This window comes from Centruroides vittatus, unplaced genomic scaffold, assembly GCF_030686945.1.
Source record: "Centruroides vittatus isolate TY-2023 unplaced genomic scaffold, ASM3068694v2 contig_460, whole genome shotgun sequence".
Classification (NCBI taxonomy): Eukaryota; Metazoa; Arthropoda; class Arachnida; order Scorpiones; family Buthidae; genus Centruroides; species Centruroides vittatus.
This window is the reverse complement of record NW_027122256.1, coordinates 3067014-3089620: the sequence shown is the minus strand read 5'-3', so window position 1 is coordinate 3089620 and position 22607 is coordinate 3067014. Positions and strand designations below refer to the sequence as shown.

Here is a 22607-nt window from a genome sequence, read left to right as displayed (position 1 = left end):
TTTGCTTATTAATTTTACATTGTTTTTGATAAATTGCCTATGTTATTAGAAGCGTAAGTATTTGAATAAGATTTTAAAAATATAAATATTTAAAAAATTAATAAGAAAAAGTGAAAGGATTTATTGTGAAATCGGCAATAAAATGTAAGTAAAGAAATCAGAAAATATTCTTTAAGAACTGAAAATTTTATAAAGCAACAAAGGTGAAGGTGATACAGTGAAAAATGTGGCAGAGAGTTATAAATTCATTAGAGTATTAGAGCACCCGAGCAGATTATTTCGTAAAAACAAGATAAAAATAATCTAAGGTCTATATCTAAGTATAATAACTTAAAGCTTGTTTTGAATTTTATTTTATATCATAAATTCTACACAATATTATAAATTTCATTAGATTTAAGCACTTTTTAACAATAGGTTAAGAATAATAAATTATTTAACGTTATTATCTACTTGTACAGTTCTACAAAATAAGTTTAGACCAAACTAAATTAGAAGTCGATACTAAAAGGAAAAAAAATATATTAGAAGCTGATACTTAGCTGTTGAAAATTGGCTTTATTTTGAAAAAAGTCTGGATTATCCAGTTTTATCCTCAGTGTTTGATCTTTTTATTACTGTATAAATGGTCGATAAATAAAATTTTAGTTTTCATTATACATATTATAATGTAATAAGTACGCAAGTGTTTAGTTCACGCATCACTGAGATGATTGATGCTTATCAACAACTATGCCAATTATCTCATTTGGAGACGTAGTTGGAAATTTGACACCTAAGGAGACTATGACTCAACAGTATGCTAATCAAAAAGTGAAAAAATAAAGTTCACTAAAATTCAAATTTCTATATAAACTGAAATTAGAATATAATACATATTATAATTAATACAGACATTGCGTTAAGAAAAGTTTTTATTGTTACTACGAAAGCCTTTTTCGGATGACTAACAACCTATTTTTGACGTATATGACTAATAGAGATAAAAACATTCAAGTCTCCCTCGTTTGAATATTTCATCACTTTGACTTTCGTTCTTTCTTATCAAAGGTTAATTTGCGTTGTGTTGACAGTATAGTGTCCATATATACAGAATGAATTCTGAATGAATTGCAAAGAAATAATTGCACGTTATATAAAAGTATTTATTTTATAATATATATTAAAAATGGAAAAAGTGATATGTTGCTTGCGATGGAAGACATTACTGCAAAGTCCTATTGAACTGAAACTACAAATTAATCTAGAATATTTAGATATATGTGCATCGTTTCTACCTAATTTCAATATTAATGTATGTATTAACTAAGTATTATAAGTTAGTAATGCTGTATATTATAGTCTTGTTATAGTAATATATTACTGAATATTAAGTAAATTAAAGTATATATTAATACCGAAACAGATAACATGATATATCGTAACTAAGACACAGATTTATATGTTACAAAAGCCAATAAATATGTACAGTATGTTATGAAAATCCTAAAAGATGTAGAAAAACACGATATATGTTTGAGGGAAAAATATGATTTGGTTTTTAATTTGTACTTGGCAGTGAGTCATTCATATATTCGAAGTAGGGTCGAAAATTTTAAAGTATATCTTATTTAATTTCTTATTTTTAAAAGATTCTTTAAAAAGTGTTTTTAAAAGCAAGTAAATTTCTCTTTTATACAAATAAATCTTTGCACATTTCCATTATCCTGTATTTAGATGTGAGAAAATTCATATCCTCATTGACTATCTTGATTGACATTTGTCAAAAGAATTTGATGGTTTTGATGGGGAGTCCGTTTTTGCTTATGAACTGCTGTTTCAATGTGCTGATTTAATTGGAATAATTGTGTACTGTACATGGTATCTATGAAGAACTTAATTTTGTTAGCAATCAATTACTAGAATATATTCATTAAAAACGTAAACGAACGAAAAGAGAGAAATAAATTAAATTAATAATAATGTAAAAAATAAATAGGGAAAATAATTCTCTGAATAGATAAATAAAAGATAATTTTCATTTAAATGTTAGAAGAGAACAAGCTTATTCGTCAGAAATTTAATTTATTTTAAAAAACTCTGATTATTTAAATGAACTGTACTGTGTCTTTTTAGATTATGATTTTTTAAGATCATTTTTGAGAATTATAACAAGAGGCTTCTGAAAATAGACACCTTTAATGAATAATTACAGATGTTAGACGTATTTTAAATAACTGTCGTACAAGTCTAGCTACTGTATCTATAAGCGGATTGATTTTAATAATTTGTTTAGATTAACGACTATAAAACTATTTCACGTCTGCATAATTTGGACATTCATCTAATTGAATTGAAACAAATAGTAAAATTCTGATGAAAAAATTATTAAAAACTTCTGGAAAAATTAATAATAACGAGCAATTATTGTGATACTATCACAATGCGGAGCCAAACTTTTCAATCGTATTGTAATTTAAAAATTAATCATTGTCTCCGGCTTCTAAACTATCCTTATCTAACTCTATTTTCTAGATTAACGAAGTACGGACAGACGGACGGCTGTGAGGATTTAAGTCTGCGATTTGAAAATTGCAGCCCAGTTAACGGTCGGGTTTATATGCATTTAAAATCGCAATATATGCGCATACGTATGCATGTAAAATGCTAGATATATGCACTGTTATATGCACGTTAGAATGTCTAAAATATGAATTTGCATGTTAAAAGCACTTGTACTTCACATTAAAATCCCTAGGTTTAAATCATACATACGCCCACTTTACTTTTGTCTGCAAGCAAATCTTATCAATATATATTACTTCACACGTTTTAGATGGTAAGGGATAAACTTGTGACAGTATATGACAAGGGAAATAGAAAATTATGACGTCACAAAACATGTATTAGAATAATGTTTTATGCAGAGATGCACAATTAAATCCGTTACGAATAAAATTACATGCATAAAGAATTTTATTACCTTCACTGCTAGCTAATCAATCATTGTTGATTTTATTTCTGAATATACAATTGTTTACAAGATATTTGAGGATGAATGATTTAACTTAGTTTTCGTCGTCCTATAGTTACACTGCTGCTATAAAATTGTCTTGTTTTTGTTTATGGCACTGTACAAATAGTGAGAATATGAGTAAACTCTTATTAAGTTAATCAATTATAGATTTAGTATCGAAGTTGGCAGTAATATTTTGTCCCTAGCTGATATCATGAACTCTACTAAAGTTAGTTCAGTGCAACTAGAATTTACCTGTGATCAATTACTATTTTAGTTTGTTTTAGCGCTTCATGTTACGCTGATTAAAAGCCGTTTCAACTTGCTTGAGGCACGAAATCATGTTTTGCAGGAAATTATTTGTAAAATACATCACAATAAACAATTTTTCCGTTTGTTTTAAATAACTAAGATCCAAATTCTTGGAATACTTTCTTAGCAATTCAGCAATAATTTTTGTCATTTTACCTATACTATTGGTTGAACCGGACTTCATATAAAGGAATTTTTCTGCGCGTTATGCGAAAGTTTGACTAATTTTACTCACAAGAATAATTTTGGTTTTTAAATCAGTTCGGCAGTTAATAACTACCAATCAGTCGACTTAATGCAGTTGGTATGCCAGAAATAATGAAAATGTAGACAATTATATAGCAACAACTAAAAATGGGAAAATATATTACATAAAATTAGTACAATTCACTTCATAAATCAACAGAGAAGTCAAATATAGAAGCTTGACTTTCTTACAAATCAGCAAGAAAAACAGGTAACTTATAAATCGGGAATTAATCATAACAATAACAATATACCAGTATATAAATACAAACGATGCACATCTGCCATTAAATAGTAAGCCAATGGTATCTGTTTCAGTTCATTTTATTATATAAAATTCAATTTATGTCTTAAAAGTGTGAACATACTTTTCAGGCAATGAATAAAACTTATCAATACATCTATAGACTTTTTCAGAATAAGGATGTAGTCGATATTTTTAAACTACATGCCCGAAAGAAAATTGTTTCGTTTTTTTTTTTACGAAGTAGAACATAGTATATAATATAAAACGTGTATTAATAAACTAAATGTATGTTTAAACTCATAATCAATTTGAAATTTTCGACATTTTTGCATGAAATTTAAGATTGTTTTTCAACCTACCATTAGCACACAGATGAACAATTCTACCATTGTTCATCTGTGTGCTAAGAGGGCCTTTCTTTCCATACTCAATGTGTATTTGTCTAGGCCTACAATGGATATGGAAGAGTAGTGAAAAACGGGACCGACATATCCGGGACAACGATTCATGAAAAATTCCATTGCTCTCCAGGATTGGTTCCCAGAGTGGTAAACTGATGCTTTAACCGCTTCGGCATCTGGCTATCGAAACGTGAGATTATATAAAAAAAAGTGTCACACGACGTCACAGAAATGACGTTTGAATTTTCGAAGTTTTTATTCTGTTCTTTTTATTCTCCACCGTAGCTAAACTTTGCCGTCACTACGCAAATTCCTAAATTGAAGAGTAATCGTAATTGTTAAAAATGTACAGCGGAGAAAAATAAAAATGAATGCAATGATAGAAAGTGTTGGTTTTGGGATAATTGAAATATGTTTTTATTTCTTCTCGCAGTAATTTGACCAGTAATTCTATTTAAAGAGCAATCTCCAACACGTTTAAATGAATTTTCTAAACAGGATATTAGATTTAAAAGAAAATATTATTATTAATTTATTAGAAATACAGAATTAAGAAATTAGACGAACAAAATGAAATCGATAGTAAAGGGGATCAATATAAGCAATTTTGGACCCATAAACGTGTTTGTAGCAGCCACCTTATAAGAACACAGGCATCTAAAGTTTCTTTGCTATCCTAAATGTTTGCTTTCCTAATAACATGCATATAGTGTACGAAACCCACCGTCATTGTCATGCATCTTATTTCGTCGTGTAGTAATTTTTAAAAGCATAAACAAATGCATATTAGAAAAGTGAAAACTTGAATCATAACAGAATATTTGTTAGTTGTTATTTCTTTATTAATAACCAATTTTTCAATTTTATGTCAAATTTTAAGTGCAATTAACAATAAAACGATTGCCAGGCGAAATACTTTAATAGAAATCCAAAATCCAAAAAGATAATATCTTTATTTAGTTTAAGTGCAACGTTTTTATAAGATCTATTCATATGAATGAAACCTACCATTCAATGTTTCCCAGGATCCGTAATCAATTGAGAGAAATGGAATTTATTTTTAAAAGACCAGATGAACAGGAACTGATAAGAACTGGTGACTTTGAAGAACTGGTGATTTAACAGCTCAACAAGTACAAGAGATATTGCCCTAATTTTTGGGACGAATCATATTAACGTCTTAACTGTGCTACGTGAACAGTCTCTCCACATTTCACTCTCAAACTTGTGAGAAGCTTAAGCCCTACAGATTATCTATCACGGAGAGAGTCTTCACGATGATATTTAAAACAGTGTGAATTAACAGCACTTCACTCATAGCTTTAACAAATGTTTAACAGTAATGTCAAGCAAGTAATATTTGTGAGATACAAGGTAGCAATCACTATCAAAAGTTTAGGAGCGTGTACCTTGTAAGGCAGCGGCCACCCCTCTATTACTCATTTAATTTTGTCGGTCTAATTTCTTAACACTATGCTTAACGTCATTCATTACTAAAGTAGGATCACAAAACAAGCCAGAATAGCCAGAATATCATTAATTATTAATTGCTTAATCTTTTGAGACTCTATTGTTTTCATTTATTGTTTATTAATAAAGAATTTAATCATTTTAGCAAAAAAATACCAAATTGATACTAGTCAGTCGATTTATAATATTGTCTTATATCATTATTCAGTTAATGATTGGTTATTATATTACATAATCTTAATTCACGGTTGGAAATGTTTAAGGAATTATAGATTATTCTTTCATAAGTGTTTATTTTATGCAATACTTTTTTCAAATATATCTACAACGTAATTACATTATCATTAATAAATGAACCTTATTTATTTATAGTTTTAACTAATTTTTAAAAAAATATACCAACAAAATTTATTGCCATTAGTAAGTAGTTAAACAATTCTATACAATATTAAAAATATTTTTAACAAACTTTTGTACTTAGTTATTGGAATACCGTAAAAGAGATACGATCCATAAAAATCTCGATATGTATAGTTCGTTTATGATGCTCTGAATACTTTAAAAGAGAACAAATACAAAATGCTTTGTAAAAATTTTATCGTGTGGTTTTATTATTTGGAATTTTTTAAGAACACATTTTTTCCCCTCACAATCAATACTTTTCTTTATTGGCTGAAACCAGTCACTGATTCAATCTTTTTATTTTTTACTTTCACTTATTTTTATTTATTACTTTTATTTGAAACTACCTCATGTCAAAGGCTTTAGTTAATTCATATATCAATGAAAACTGAACTACACCGAAATCTTGCAATACGAGATTACTTTAAATGGATATCGGTCACAGTAATGCAAAACTCTAATCTTTCTATCTAGAACCTTTGAAACTGTGGGCATGTTGTTAGTGTACTATCAAATAAAACAGATAGAAGGAAGGAAAATTTGAAAAAATTTTCTATTTGTACAATCGTATTATATATAAATCATATTTTGTTGTTTTGTACAAGCACATACAAACAATCTTATAAACACCTAATTTCTCAATACTTTAAATATTTTGTATAATTTATACGCTATTTAATAGTTATATTATATGGTCAGACAAATTCGATATTTTCTAACGAAAAATTCATGACTTTTAGCAACTTTAAATTTCCAATTTTTAAACTAAACATATACAAAACAGAAATACATTTAAAACCTTACTAACTCTTTTCTTATATTAATTATTCAAAGTTAAATAAAGTAAATTTATTATCAACAGATGAATCTATTAAGCATATTTTGCCTGTTATCGTTATATCTATTCCTCTTAAGTCATTTCTTTTCATTTCATGATGATATCCAACTTTAAACATGCCAACAGAAACAGAATTTAAACTACATTCAACTTATTTTCTGTTTGTATTTGTTGTAAGCTAGTTACATTTTTTCGTAAAACGAAGTTGTTGGTATTAATTAGCTCTTACTCAATGGTTGTTTTTGTATATTGCTTGGCATTCAATGTTAATTACTAAGAGATCTCAGTATTAATGTGCATAATTAAAGTATACCTATTTAATGCTATTTAGAGAGATATTTAGCAGGTTAAGTGCAACCAGATCGGGTATGGTGACATTTCAAAACATGCGAAATAACATTTTCGTAAAAAGTTAGTTCCAAAACTCGCCAGTATATGTTTTTGAAGATGCAATCAAAGAATGTTTATTTTATTTTTATTCTAGGTATAAAAGTGGCCACAACCGTTGAATGTCATCAGCTATGATGACCATCAAAGAGCATTTCTTGTGAAGCTGTTTCATGAAAACATGGTAATGTTACTGCTGCACTTCGGAGATTTTGTCGTCAAAAGAATTTACGTCGAAGATCATTGACTCCATAAGCTTTCAGGATAATGATTACACGATTCGAAGAAACTGGACATCTGATAAATCTTATCGGTCGACGTCGAAAATCTAGCAACTCACAGGTTATTGAAGACGTTACGGTAGTAATTGTTGAACAGTAAAGAATGTTGTAGGTTCAGTAATGCATATTCAGTGTCGAAACAGTTGTGTGTGTTTTATAGCATAGTGTGGAAGATACTGAAAAAGTTGGTGCATTGTTCTCTGTATAACATCGATACAATCAAACCACAGTCAGTCAGTCAGTCAAATAATCTTTATTCTCTGGCACCGCTGAGCACAGCCAGGCAGAAATACAAAAAGTACATAGTAGATACATGCCGTTAGTCATACAAGGGATACAATAAAATGGCAGAGAAAAGGGAAATAAAATAAAATAAAATAAATAACATAAATGAATTAAAATAAAAAAGAATAAAAATTAAATAAATGATTAAAAAAAAATAAAAGTGCACTATAACTAAAATAAAATTACTGTACATCAAAGTCTAAATGCTGTAATAGCAGAGCAAGGCATGTAAAAACATTGGCATCAAGGCTAGAGTGAATCGGATCACAAGAGAGCAGGTCAACGGATCCCACATCTAATGGAGTAGAGTGCAACAAATTTCTTTAACAAGTTAAAGTTGCTGTTGTTTTGTAGAAAAAAATCAGGCTTTACTGGCCAGTCTAGATTGCTTATATTGGCATGCTGCATGCACTGATGCCTAATGTCATCCAGCATAGGACAGTTGTATAAATAGTGCATGACACCGTCCCGCACCCCACAGAGCTGACAGCAGTCAGAATTAGAATGGTGAAACCTTTTCAGGTAAGCACGAAAGCGCCCGTGTTCAGTCAAAAATTGGACTAAATCATGTGTGGGTTGAATCCATTTGCTTTGAATACGTTCCTTGACCTTTGGGATAAAACGTCTTGTTATGTGTTGTTCTGGGATCTTGTCCCAATCCAGTTGCCAGGTCTCCAAGGCATTGTCCCAGATAAGGTATTTAAGTCTTGACTTAGGAATGAGATTGTAGGCAGGAGGGGTATCAGGATTAGGCGTTACGTTTCGTGCCAGAAAGTCAGCCCGTTCATTACCCGGAATGCCGCTGTGTCCTTTGATCCAATTGATGGCATATTTGTTAAAAGACGTAGAAGCTGCAGCGAAGATGTCGTTCGCAACAGGGTGAGTGTTATCTTTATTCCCCAAAACAGCAACAGTCGCAGCACTGTCTGTGAAGATGTTTATCAGTTTGTTCACAAAGTTAGTGTTGCACCAGTTGATTGCCATCAGCACAGCAAAGATCTCAGCTTGGAAGACAGAGCATTCTGGGTGTAGAGCAAAGGAATTATTGTAGACCTCTTCACCGGCCTGAAAGATCACAAAGGCACTTGCCGTGCCATCCGTCGATTTGGATCCATCTGTAAAAGCTTCAATCTCTGTAGAGGTAACGCGAGGAGAGAGTCCCTTCCTTAAAGCAGGATGTGGGAGTGTAGATACAGGCCTGTCTAATTCAAACATGGTGGCATTAAAGATGGTTCCATTAATATCAACATCCCTGCCCCTAGAGATACAGAAACGTTTGCTATTAAATTGGAGAAACTGTAGGATGGGGAGCTTCCCAGCCACAACAGGGAGGGCTGCATTTGAAACAGTGGAATAGCACCTGGTAAGTCGTAATAAGGCAATCCGTTGTGCAGACCTCAGAAGCCGATGGTTATGAGATTGAGAGGCAGCAGCGCTCCAAACAGCAGATGCATATGAAATGGTTGGTAAAAACAGGCAATCATATATGGCATTAGTTGCCTCAAGACCGAGGCCCCAATTACATCTAGCGACCCTTAAAAGACCATTAAAGGTCAAGTTACTTCGACTAGTAATGTGTTTTATATGCTGTTTCCAAGAGAGTTTATGATCAATCACAACCCCAAGGAAAGTGAGATGACTTACAACCTTTATCGATTCATTACGAAACCTGATACAAGGTACACGTCTGTAAAGATCGGAGGCACCCGGAGAGGAGAAAACGATTCCCTTAGTTTTTGCCATGTTAAAACTGAGTTTATTACTCATACCCCAGTTGTACACTTTCTTAAGAATGTCAGTAGCTGCCCTTTCTATGTAGTTTCTTGATGGAGCAGGAAAAACCAAGAAGGCATCGTCTGCATATGCATAGACACGACATTGGTAGCCGAAATCAGTACGGAAGAAGTTATCGAATAAAATATCCCAGAACAGGGGCCCACAAACAGACCCCTGTGGACAGCCACGTTGTAGCTTACGTGTAAATTGAAGATGCCCCAGAGAGATAATTGCTTCTCTATCCTTAAAATAATTAGCAGCAAGATGGAATAAGTTAGCCGGACAATTGCTCTCACCCAATCTGCGTAAAATTTGCGGCCACCAGGCCGAATTGAATGCATTTTTCAGATCTAGGCTGAGGCCAAAGACAAATTTGTTGCTTCGTAGCAAATGTTTGATGTGCCCAACTAAGTCCATCAATGCATCAACAGCTCCACGCTGGCACCGGAAACCATATTGGGAATCATGGAACAGTCCTCTGGATTCCCAAAACCAATAAATGCGATTAAAAAGGAGCCTATCTAAGATCTTCCCCAAGATTGACAACAAGGAGATATTTCGCATGTTTTGAATGTCAACAGGTTTTCCCCGATTTTTCGGAATTAAAACAAAAAGAGCCCTCTTCCATGGCTGAGGGAAGATACCGAACTTGAGGCAAAAGTTGAGAATGCTGAGAAGTAGATCTGGGCAGGTTTTCCATATTGTTAGAATAATGTCTTTGTTTATCCCATCTAGACCCGTGGCTTTGTTCCTTGGGAGACGGTTTATAGAGTCATTGACCTCAGAAAAGGTAAAAGGCGGGTCATCCTCTGAGAGCTCACCATCATTCCTGCATCTTCTAATTGCAGAGTGCTCGGGAGTGTCCTCCACGAGGGAGTCAGAAGGACAGAAATAATCGAAAAGGCCGGAAACTGTGGTCTCAAGACTGGCAGGGCTGTCAATATTACTACTAAAAAAACTAGGAGTTTTGAGTTTGTTTACACATAGCTTATATATAAACCCCCATGGGTCTTTACCTGCACCTGCGCAGAAGGACTTCCAAGAATCAAGTTTTGCCTTCTTAATGGCCTCCTTATACCCTCTCTGGTAAGAGAGGTACTGCATTCGCAGTTCCTCCCTCCTTTGATCATGACATCTCTGAAATACCCTGCGCAGTCTGTTGTTGTTCTGGCGCATAAGAGATAAATCCGAATTCCACCATGGAGTTATCCGTTTTTTGTTCTTCCTCCTAGGAATGGATTCCACGCATGCAGAAGAGATTTGGATAATAGCTGACTCAATATAGGCTTTGGCCTCAGTATGTGATACAATCCTAGATGAAGGTCTGCCGATTTGCTGAATAGTGTCCTGAAATTTGCACCAATCAGCTGCCTTGGTATTGAAAGCATTCTTATTGTTCGAAGCTTCTGCAACCTGCAAATTATTGCAGCCTAGATTATAGGTTATACACTCGTGGTCAGAGAGGCAGTCAAAAATGCCTACCTGCCAATCCTGAATAACAGAGCAGAGGCCTTTAGAACAGATGGTCAGGTCAATCCAAGAATGACCATTAGATGACGAAAAGGTTGGTGGAGAGTCTGGGTCATTAACAACCAGAAGGCCATGTGCAGCAATAAAGTTCTCCATGGCCTCACCCCTGCCGTCTCTATACTCGCCCCCCCAAGTAGGCGAATGCGCATTAAAGTCACCCGAAATTAAAAATCTATGGTTACTGAAATGAGTCACAGCCGACTCCAAGTTCTGAATGGTTTCATAGATATCTGACTTACTCGAGCAATAGACGTTGAAGATGATAATGTGTAAATCAGGAAGGCAGACCTCGATACAAATGCAGGTAGATGAACAAAACTTTGGGTGGGAGATAATGGCCAAGGTAGGGTTAGTAACAATGACTGCGGCCCACGGTCGTTCATCCTGGCTCTGAATGATAATGTCTTTGTTGCTAAAACAAGCTACCCTATTCTTGCGACAATAGGGCTCCTGCACTAAAGCGATATCATAGTTGTTAATCTCCTGTCGGAGCTGAGAGCTGGCAGAGATCGCTCGTTCCAGATTAATCTGTACAATGCGTAGTTGAGAGTTGCTACGGCAAGTGTCAGTATTTCTGTTAGATGCCATAGTCTATTCTGGCAAGGAGCTGTGTTCTTGATCGAATAAAGGCAGGACAGACTTTATCGAGCGCATTATGATCTATTTTCTTATTATTCTCTCTAATGCAGTTCATACATTTTGGAGTTTCTGTTTTCTTATCGCAATCTTTGAAGGCGTGATTGCCTCCACACTGACTGCATGTACGATCTTCTGCATCGCAATTCTTGGCGAAATGCACAATAAATATTTCTTGTTCACCGACAGGTAAACCCAAATGACCTTTGCATCGACTTTCCTTGCCGGAAAGAAAGCGAATGGGCTGTGGCCATTGAAAATTCTATGGAGCGACGAGACACGTTTCTACTTCAGTGAAACAGTGAACATCTGCAACTCTCAGGTTTTCCAATAGATTCTATTTCACTCGCCTAAAGTTATAATTTGATATGAATTCATCACCACATTTATCGTTGGATAATTTTTCTTCGAAGAAGCTAGTCACAATGCGCCTATGACACGTTCTATGACGGCACAGAGATACCGAGAGATGCTTAACACTTTTGTCATACCTCAACAACAATAGCGGAAATGATTTGAGTTGATCATTTTCATGTAAGCAGGATAGAGGACGCCGAGTACAACAATTTCTGCTGTATTCAGAGTCAATTCACGAATAACAGAATGCTTATATTGTCGTGCGATTTTTACTGCTTAGCTACCTCGTACTCCGGATCTTAATCCATGTGATTTTTGGTTTTGAGGAAACAAAAAATTTGATTTATCGAAGACATGTTACAAATTTGGCCGCCTTGGAAGACAGTATGTGAGAATTAAAATAATCATTAAATACACTACTCATTGCCTTCAGGTTTTACATATTTAAAATAGGACCACATTGAGCATTATCTCCTGTATCGCTAAGGTTTCTATACAGCATGATGTCTTCTACAAATAAAATTTTTGTTGCTTGCAGTGGAAAAAATGCAACATTAAAAAGCTTTGATACTAGCTTTTGTATAGAAATATCTTCTCATATTCTGAAATGTTATCATATCAGATTTCATTTCATTTAAATAGCTAAATATCTCTGTAGACAGCGTTGAATGGGAGTTCTTCAATTACGAACACCGAAGCAATTTCTCTGATGTGTTAAGTTTTGGTTCTTCAGTTTGACTATTATAACTCTGTATATATAAAAAAACGTCGTCATTCATTCATTTATGAAACGATCCTAATTTTTTCATCGATTTCTTTTCATTTTCAAGCATCCAGAATTTGCATTACGATTTTGTAAATATGTTATAATAACATAAACCACGTTAAACATCTGTAAAGATGAAAGTATATATTTAGAGAAGTACAAGTTTCATCATTTTTCAAGCATAAGCAATACACTTAACCGTTTTAAAAATATATTTAGAAACTCACACAACAAATGTTTTTACCTAATGATTTTAAAGACATAAATGAGTGTAATGCAAATAATAAGAAATAATTCTAATAATAATAAGAAAAATAAAAATGTTAAATCAAACACATGATGGACTTTTGTGGAATAATTTTTTAAAAAATAGAATGTAAAATCATATGCAAATCATATGCTAATGAGAAATAAATTATATATCAGGATTTTACATATAAAATGCTGATCTAAAACGAAAAAGAAAAATTTTATTAAACTATTTACGAAAATTAATTATTTACGTATTTAAACGCACATATTTATATTTTATTCAATGTTTAAGATATTTTAAAGCCAAATGAAAGCACCAAAAATTTAGCCAGATTTCAATTCCATTAATTTTTCACAAATATATTAAGAATTGAAATGTATAACAAGATAGAGCATAATGAAACAGTGTTAAATTTTTACATTGAACTCCCATATATTTAAATTAAATTCCTCGTTAGTTATTTTTGTATCTTTTTTCCAACCATTCGTCATTAATGCCAGATTTCTAGTTTTTACATTACTTTTCATAGGATTTATTTAATAATAATAATATTAAAAAAGTTGTTATAAGTTACTTTAAATCTATGTAAAAAAAGAGCTTCGAATATTGTTCCAGCTTGCTAATAATCCAAAACTTTTTACCATTGTGCATTAGTTTCGTTATATAATTTAACATCAACCGATTTCGATCATCTTCTCTCCTAAGAATAATTCTCCTTTTATGTTCAAAGATAAAACGAAAATTTAATAAATACAAATATAGTTCGCCTTTTAACGATTATGCTTACAAATACATAAATATTTTTTCCAATTTTCTGCTGCTTTCAATAAAAGAAGCCGTCAAATGCGATTAAACTTTTTCTTTTCCTCCTTTCTGTTTCTTCCCTTTTTTATCAAAAGAGGAATTGATGAAAGGTTGTCAATTTTTAAATGAAAATTATAATTATATTAGATAGATTGTTTACCTTAGTTTTAGTCATAGGGCCGCCTGTGCACTTACACACATTGGACGGCAGGTTCTTTCCAATGACGTTGATAGTCTTCACATTTTCCGCATTGTACTAGTTAATACCAAATAGTTTTAAATCTTCACTAAAGGTCGCCCGATGTTTTTATATATTTTTACTCTTGGATAGATAAAATATGTCCGTCAAATCTCATTTTTTATATGTACAGTATAGTACAGTAATGCTGTTTTGAAGGCTAGGCAAATGACATCTTTTTAGTATTCGTTTATTTTTCACGCGGTTACGATAACGGACATCAAATATTTTTTTTAGTCATCTCTAGTCCAATATGCTAAGTTTTCGTGATATCCGTGTAGTCATTTTCTACGTTTCACTGTCATAAGTTATTACTAATAATACAGTAACACCATATGATTGAATTTTAATCTTTTGTATAGTATAAGAATCCTAGTTTTCCAAACTGGATTCGGGCGTTGGAATCATCGAATGATTTAGCAATTTAAACTTCATATCAGCTTCAATATTACCATCATTCGTCATAATACTTCCAAGGTAGGTGAACTGTTGTATATTTTCAAGATTTTGGTGTACACTTATAGTTCCTTGCCTAAAAGTAGAAAGAGCGCTTTGCCATGCCAATAAACAAGACGAACAAGAAGCAATTAATTTTGCTTATATTTAGATCTACAACTATTATCCTTTGCCTTAAGAAATCAATAATTTATTATTATTTAAAATGTTCAGTTCTTATTTAACAGAATTGTAAGCAGAGTTTAAAATCTGTTATTCATTAGCACCCCTCTCCTTTAACTCCACATCTGCGATGGTCAAGAATTCGGAGAACTGAGGGGTCACGAAGGGGAAGGAAAAGCTTGGACAGGGGAGAGAGGAGAGAAAGGTCACCACTTTTTAGACCGGACATGTGTGTAACAGACGTTGAAGTCATCTGTTCTTGTGATCGCCTTACTTTTTAGTTTAATTATTATATTATTAAATTTTGTAATATTACAAATTGGCGCAGTCGACAGGATTTCAGTACCCAGCTGTATTTATATAGTAGAATCATGCTTTTTAAATTTTTGGTTCAGAAGACCGAAGACTCCTACATTATCTCCCGATATCAACTAGAAGGGGAAGACGAATGGACAGAAATCGACCAAGAATTTCAAGGAATCGAAAATCATCCCGCAATTTCGACCTCGTCGGTTTTTCAAACTGCTATCCGGACGATGACGAATTATCGAACACTATCTATTTCATTATCGGAGACAGAAGGTGAGCTCTATCTTAACAAAACTTTAATACGATCGGTCGCCTCGGACAGTTCGTCTGACCCGAAGTCGGATGTGTTGGCGCAAATGGTTCAGTTGCAAAAGCTGTACATGAGCCAACAAGCCGAGACGTTGAAGATTATGAACTCTTTTCGGCAAACCATCGAAAAAATGTCATTAAATTCATCTCGCGATACGATCAACATAGAAAAATATGATGGAAAATCGGAGGAAGCGCGTGTTTGGATAATTTCATACGAACACGCGTGTGCATCTCACAATTGGATTACAGACGAACAAAAGATTCGTAACCTTCGAAATTATTTGGAAGGAATTGCCGTGAAATGGTACAATTCTCGAGTATTAGATAAGGTCGGTGATAATTGGGAGGAATGGAAAAACTCTTTTCTTAGTGCGTTCGGACAGAATCGGATCCAACTTTCCATATTAGCGGATATGTGGGAATATCGTGGTGGTTCACTATTGGAATATTATTTTGAAAAACAACGGCGTATTCAACTTGCATATCCGGATATTGGGGAACAAAGCTTTATCACCATGGTAATACGTGGACTACCGGCGGATATGCAAGCTATGCTTCTTCAACACAATTTAAACGACAAAGAAAACTTACGTGTTGGATTGAGCAAATTGGTACCTACAAAAAACTCTGTACCGAGGAAAATTGAAAAAAGGAATAATATTCATGATAACCGAAGTTTTACCTCCGTGAATGAAATTGATAATGGTCCAAAAAACGAGTAAGGAAGGGTTTACCGATCCCTCAGACAAAATCGGATCATTGTCTAGTCACAGATCATAATGATCCCCGCGTGAAATCGAGGCCAGTCCACCAAATCGACAAACACAAGTGGAAAAAAACCAAGAATGGCCGGTTGATTGTCCCGAAAAATATTCAAAACAGCATTATGAAGCGGTATCATGACGATCCGGACAGTGGGGGTCATGATGGGTTTTGGAGGACTTATTACAAGTTAAGGGCACGGTTCTGGTGGCCTAACATGAGACAAAGTATCCAACGTTACGTGCAGACCTGTCCGATATGTCAATCCGTCAAGTTTAAATACCGACCCCGTCAAGACCAACTCTATTTGCCCCCACAATCGAAAATACCCTTCAATACAGTACACATTGATTTTGCGGAGCTTCAGAAACGCAGTGAAGGGGTAAGAATGACTAAATCATTTCTAGTGGTCATAGACGAAGCTACACGGATAACTTATGCTAAAGCTATGAAGGAGGATGTGCGTAGTGTCATCCGTTATTTGGATAATTTACCATTATTCAATAATGTAACTACTATCATCAGCGATTGCGGATCTACCTTTAAATCGGACAGTTTCAAGCAATGGGCCAGAGACAGGAATATCACATTAAAAACCACATCACCTTATCATGCTGCCGGGAACGGAGTGTGTGAGAGAAAGATACGGGATCTCAAGAAATTCCTTAATTGTTATCCAGATTTCAAAGGTGGGTGGAAAAATTGCTTGGATGCTGCAGTTCGCCACGAAAACCGAAGCTACAACTCTTTTTTAGGTTGCTCTCCATTATTCAAATGGCAACGAACAGTTGTTAAGCTGGAGGCTGACAGCGAATTCGGAATTATAGATTTACAATCGTATGAAAAGGAGCGAACCGAAGAACAACGAAAGAAATATAGAGAATCTATCAAAAAATATTATGATAGGAAGCATGCAGGACCATTGGTAAATATTAAAGTTGGATCCTGGATTTTAGTTCAGAGTGGTATGAGGGGAAAACATCCGAACATTAAAGGACCGTATCGTATCGATAAAATAATATACTACGACAACATTCCTAAAAATGTGATGTATAGAACGGAAAATGGAACTAAAAAGATAGCTCACCTTACCAATATAAAATTGTATCATCACAGGGGTGATGACAAGGCTAAGAAGGGGGGTGTAAGCAGAGTTTAAAATCTGCTATTCATTAGCACCCCTCCCCTTTAACTCCACATCTGCGATGGTCAAGAATTCGGAGAACTGAGGGGTCACGAAGGGGAAGGAAAAGCTTGGACAGGGGAGAGAGGAGAGAAAGGTCACCACTTTTTAGACCGGACATGTGTGTAACAGACGTTGAAGTCATCTGTTCTTGTGATCGCCTTACTTTTTAGTTTAATTATTATATTATTAAATTTTGTAATATTACAAGAATAAAGTAAGTTTGAATAATTTAACGCTTTTCGTCAGATAATCACTGTCAAAGTCAATTATTAATATATTAATCAACTTTCTATTTCTCAATTAAAAATTTTAATTAAGTAAAATTTGTGTATAGTTAAAATTTTTCAAGTAAGCATTAAAAAAGACAAAATAATATATAATATTGAAGTTTTATTAACTTACGATCAAGTGTTAAATTTATAGAATTCGAATATGCTCATAACGTACTAAAATGCATCAACAATTCCGTTGAAGAGTAATTTTAAACAATTATATGTATATATTACTCCTGCTTTACATTAATTTATGTTAATGATCATCTAAGTATTTCATATGAGCCAATTCAATGCCGTAATTATTAATGATTTAATAACACTCGTAAAATATAATTTAATCTAAATAGTATTTCCTAGTTAATAATAATTATGAAGTAATTAATAAAATATAGTAATTTTTTTCTTTAGCAGCTAATAACACAAAGGAAAAATATAAATTATTACAACAACACATTCAAATGTCATATAAATTTATATCTAATATATCTATAGATTCGTAAATTGTCAACAGAAAAAAAAAATTATTCGTGTTACATTTCAGCAAAGTGTTAAAACCTTTTATGTTCTTTATCATATCTACTGTTAGTGTGTGAATTCATTGGTTTTAGAAGAAAATGTATTGTTATATATACTCTCTCGTCCCAAGATAAAAGGCATTATACATCTTTTTTAAACTTCTACAGGAATCGCATTTTTGACTTACTGCCTCGAGTTTCTTTCGCTAATGCACTTATTTATCTCATGTATTAGGTTTTGGAGTTTTCAATAGTAGGGAATCGGATGGTGCCATTGATTTGTTGGTATCTCGTGCGATAGCTACACTGTACAGTGTATAACTTAATGCCTTTTGTCATAGTGTTGAGGCATCAGATCTAATGAACAAAACGCACAAAGGACATTATATGCAAATAGATTTTACATTTTATTTATTTAGTTGCTATAAACTTACAAGGTATGTAGTTCACAGCTTTCTTGGCTTCTGAAACTATTTCCGCGTAAAATAATTGTTAGGACAGATTAAAAAAGTGACAGACAAGTGAGACAGTTTAAAAAATTAATCCAAGTAGTTGTTATCATCTCACTTGGATCTTCCCAATTAGACAGTTATTTGAAACTTACTCGCTTATTGCAAGTTAAATTACTCATTGTTTCACAAGTCCAAACTTATTAGATTCTGGCAAATTCAGCCAATCAGTCGTCCGATGACTGCTATTTTAGGATTATGTCATCTACAATTTCAGGTTTGTTGTGCACGTATTGGCTGCCCTCTGTTATCATCTGAGTATGAAACTTCCAAAAGTTCAGACGAATTACGCTCCAATTCAACAACTTCACGGTAAAAAAATAATACGCATTATCAGTGGCGTATTCCCATTAGGCCCATTACACAAAATTCAAAATAATAATAAAATTAAATTAAAATTAAATTAAAATAACGAAAAGATAATTTTCTGTAGAAAAATTCATAAAGGAATTATTACAAATTAAAAGCTTAAATAGGAACAAAATAAGACACCAGTTGAGTAGTATTAATAAATTAATATATTTTGCATGATCAAAGTATTTGTACTAAAGACGGATTTTAAATAGTAGCACTTTTGCCCTTTCGATATTTAAAAATCTGTAAAAATATAATTATTAAAGAATTAAAATTATAAAATAGAATCATTCGGTGCAAAAGTGGTGCTGGGATTATCAGTTTAGGATCGCCATATTTCTAAATGCTCACTAAGCATTACCTTGAATTTATTAATTAAATAGCACATTGTCTTTGGACTCTTCGGGTACTTACTGAAGAAACTACTCGTCATTTCTTAGGACATTAGTCGAAACCAGCAACTCTACTTCAAGAAATAATAAATGATGTGTCTTTACATATAAATCAATGCAGACATATCACGCAGAACATGAATATTAATGACTGGTTGCATATAATGTCTTTTTGTTGGGAATGCAGGTAGTCAGACATATAATGCCTCTTTCATCAGGGCATATCACGGCTTAGATTCCTCAAATCATGATGCAAAAAGAATATACATGTCTTCAAAAGTGGAGTTCATTGGTATATAAACATGCGATTTGATGAATAGTTCTACTGCCTTTTCCCTCGGGACAGTAGTACTGTATGATGTTTCATTGAACATTTCAAATCTGGCATATCTTATTTACGCTAATTTATTAATAGAATAAGATAGCGGCGAAGAATAAGACAATGATTCTAATATGTAATTTAATATATCAGATAATGCTTAAAACATTATTCGATTTAGACGTAATTTTTCTCAAAAATTGAGGCAATTATTTCTTCCTAATTAATAAAATGAAATCGTTATTAAATAGAAAAATTTTTTTAGCAACATATAACAATGTTGCTAAAACTTTTTCATATTTTTATACGTTTATTATAACTATGTTGCTAAAATATTTTTATGATAATAAAGATATTAACGTTAATAAAGGTGTTTATTTTTTATTATTGTTAAAAAAATTTGTGGTAAGGAAGAATGACGAATTATATGGAAAGTATATTTTGTTATATTACTCTGTAATGCTGTATTAAATAAAGAGAAAATTATTTTTTTCTTGTTTTAAAAATTATTATTAAAAAGTAAATTAATATATAATATTTTAATAAATCGGTCTGATAAATATTCTTTGTTACCATTATGATTATGTATTTAATTTCAAGAAATTTTTATTCAGATATAAGTTTTCATTTTCTAAGTAGGAGTCAAATGATGAGGTAAAAATTAAATTTTAAAGTAAAAAATTAATACAAGTACATGACCGGCGTTATTTACATTTAATAAATATATAAAAATATAAATACGACTATACAACGATAAAACTTTGCTTTTTGTCCTACCTTTTCGCCGGTGTGAACGGCGAAAAGGTAGGACAAAAAGCAAAGTTTTATCGTTGTATAGTCGTATTTATATTTTTATATATTTATTAGATAAAAATTAAATGTTTTTAAATTTATGAAGTGACTGATGTAACAAAGTACAGTACAAATATATTCTTTTGAATAAACTTGCCAACTAATTCTCGAATATTTATGCTAATCGAATCCAATTTCACGAAACAAAGCCTTGAAATAAGAAGAATCAGAAAAGCGTGGAATAACTTTAAAGTATGCGAATGGAGGCCCCATTTGAATTATAGATAGGGTACGCCTCAGCTCATCAATTTCAATCTGAGAACCACATCGTTACTTAGACAATAAAAGCCTTCCGAATTTAATGCTGTCTGAGCAATTTTCAATTGCAGAAATTCTATTTAGAATCCCTTAAGTCTTAGAAGTCTTACTTTGGAAACTTTGAATGAAATTAAGTTTTGTGTTAGCAAAAACAACTTTATACTATGTATTAAATTATAATAGAAATTTTAAAAATCATTTCAAATATTAAATTTTCTAATTATCTAAAAGTTTACATTTAAAATAAAAGTTTTAATCACTTTAAATTGATGCTGAAATATTAAATATAAATATTAAAATACCAAAATCTAAAGTATGATTTATCTAAAACGGTTTATAACCTTCATCTATTTGAGTAAGTAAATAATTAGAATAGAGTAAAATTAATTTATTATCCTATTTCTACATTATTATGATTTAATTTAGTTATTTTACTTACTAAAAATCTGAACTTTTTAAATCTAGAATATTTTATGTATTTAATAAACATTAAAATACTTTTTATAATTTTTTTTATATTCAAATCAAAATTCTTATGAAAACTCAAACGATAATAAACATATTGCATTTTTGATATAAATATTATGAATATAAAATTTACTACTTTATATTTTGACAGTAAAAAATAAGAAATTCTATGTGAAAATATAAGTGACACGCTGGGCATTCCTGAACTTTTTTTGGAATATCTCCTTAAACTGTATGAGATTGCGAGTGATATTGAGAAATCGCTATGTCTATTTACCTTTCCAGGTATCCTAAAGATTGATATTAAAGAAAGATAAAGTTCTGAGGTACAGCTCAAAAGATATATATAGAAAATATTCGGAAGGATGCACAAATTTACAACACCGATATTTCATGTTTTAAAAACCTTCAAATTTAACTTGTTCTCTTTAAGAAAATTTGCTAGCATAGAAAAAAATTGATGCTTGACGATAAATATAAGAAACATTCTATTTTAATTATTATTATAATATGATATCATATAAAATTTTCAATTTCAAATGTAGAGTTTGATGTTGGAAAAGGATGATTTTTATCGATTTTTAAATTTCTTTTACTGAATTTAAAATATAGCAATCCCATAAAATTTCAAAGTTGTAGCTATAATCCCATAATAATGTATTATTAGTAACGCCATTTTTTTCGTTTTCTATTTAGTCTATTTATTTCACATTTAAATATTTCTTAAAAATATTTGATAATAATCAAATTTCCAAAATGGTTATACTTACTTATAGTCAGTTTTCATAATATTTCTACGAATGCTTTTTTTAACTATTTATTTTAAATTCAATTTTAATACAGACGTTAGCTTTTATTTTTTGTTTTTGAGCATTTGCATTCATTAATATTTAAAATATTAAAAATGCAACCTTTTCTATATATATATCGTAATATAAATTTTTAAAATGATGTAGCAACTATCAACGACACACCAGGGAAAAGACCTTTAGAATTCAGATAACTGAGAACAAGTATAAAGATGAAACATGGAATATTTTATTGTATATATTGTGTAGGCTTATGCCAGTTTAAAATCAATTAAACTTTCAATTCTGAAATTCTCATTTGTTAGAATAATGTTAACATATAAGCTCTATGTTGTGTTTCATTCATATAAGTTATAATTTTACAAACATAGAATTTTATGCAGATGTTTCGAAATCATACGAGAAAATCTCGTACGATTTGTGTTATTTGCTAAATTCGGAAATT

At 32.0% G+C, this 22607-nt stretch overlaps 1 protein-coding gene across 1 annotated transcript in view; it reads right to left on the bottom strand.

Annotated features, from left to right (window-relative positions):
* LOC136977560 (diuretic hormone receptor-like) overlaps nt 1–22607 on the bottom strand; it is a 72437-nt gene that overhangs the window by 38306 nt on the left and 11524 nt on the right. The window lies entirely within an intron of this gene.